Source organism: Arachis ipaensis, chromosome B4 (genome assembly GCF_059453495.1).
Source record: "Arachis ipaensis isolate K30076 ecotype BB chromosome B4, ASM5945349v1, whole genome shotgun sequence".
Classification (NCBI taxonomy): Eukaryota; Viridiplantae; Streptophyta; class Magnoliopsida; order Fabales; family Fabaceae; genus Arachis; species Arachis ipaensis.
The window spans coordinates 135,642,989-135,644,396 of NC_142439.1; positions in this window are offsets into that span (position 1 = coordinate 135,642,989).

Here is a 1,408-nt window from a genome sequence, read left to right on the forward strand (position 1 = left end):
TTACTGCATGTTTGGAGTCATAATGTTCTTTCCAAAATCAATTTCAGTTTCTCTCAAATCAAATTCATAACATCTCTCAATCACATTATTATCTATTAAAATACAATAATTTTCTGCAAAAATTATAAATTAAAAATTTTTAACAACTTCTACTATATAATTTATATTTTATATATAGACTATTAAAAAACAAAAAATAAAATATAAACAAAAATTAAAAAATAAATTTTTAAAATAATTATTAATTTGTCATATTAAAATCAATAAATAAGCATACATACGAATATTAAATAAAAATATTAAAATAATTAAAATCATGACCTATTATTACATATATGAGATAATTTGAAGAATGCAATAAGACGTATAGTTTAAATTTGATAATATTAATTATAAAAATTTATTAATTATAGACATCATATGTATAAAATTATGAATATTATGAATATAAAATTATGGATGTTATTAATATAAAAATATGGATGTTATGTGTATGAATTTATGGATATTATGAATAAATTTATCAATTGAATAAATTAATTTAAGAATTTGATATTTTTTTAAATTCAATTATGATAAAATTTAAAAACATATGTGCTAATTTTATAGTTACTTATGCAATAACTAGAAAATGATATGCGTATGGATGTAATATCTAATAAATATTAATTTAATTTTTAGATGTTAGTTATATATAATTATGGATGTTATATATATAAACGTATGAATGTTATGTGTATGAACTTAGTTAGTACAATATAATTATAAATGCACATAAAAACATAAAAAAAAATTAAATCAGTTTATGACTATACCTCATTAAAACTAGTGTAGTTTTTCATATTCTCGAAAATTGATTGACTGACAATAACCTCGTCGGGTGAGTCTATCTATTGTTCAAATTCTTCAACACTTTCTACCATAGGTACCGTATTAAAGTCGAATTCAAATATCATACTATTTGTAATGATAAAGATGATTTATTGCAAAATTTCTTGACCTATTCTAATTGTGCTTGCAATGGTATTAGAGTTGTGAATTTTAAACAAAAAAAATTGAATTAACGAAAACAAAATCATATTAGGGTAATATTCAGGTTTTGTATCTCTCTATTGAATGATGATAAATGACTTAACAAAAATAAAAAATTAATTACAATAAAAAACGGTAATGATAATAATAATAAAACAAAAAAACGTTTATGATAATAATCAATTACAATTATTGAATTTATGTGATATTATCGTATTTTTATTAGGTGAATGAGTAGAGCAAGAATCAATTACAATGATAAATAATAACCGTTATTAATTATTATTATTAATCTTTATTATATTCTTAAATATAAAAATCAAATTATAAAAGAAAATATTAATTATTGATTACAAGAATGCCTAATAGTAAGGGA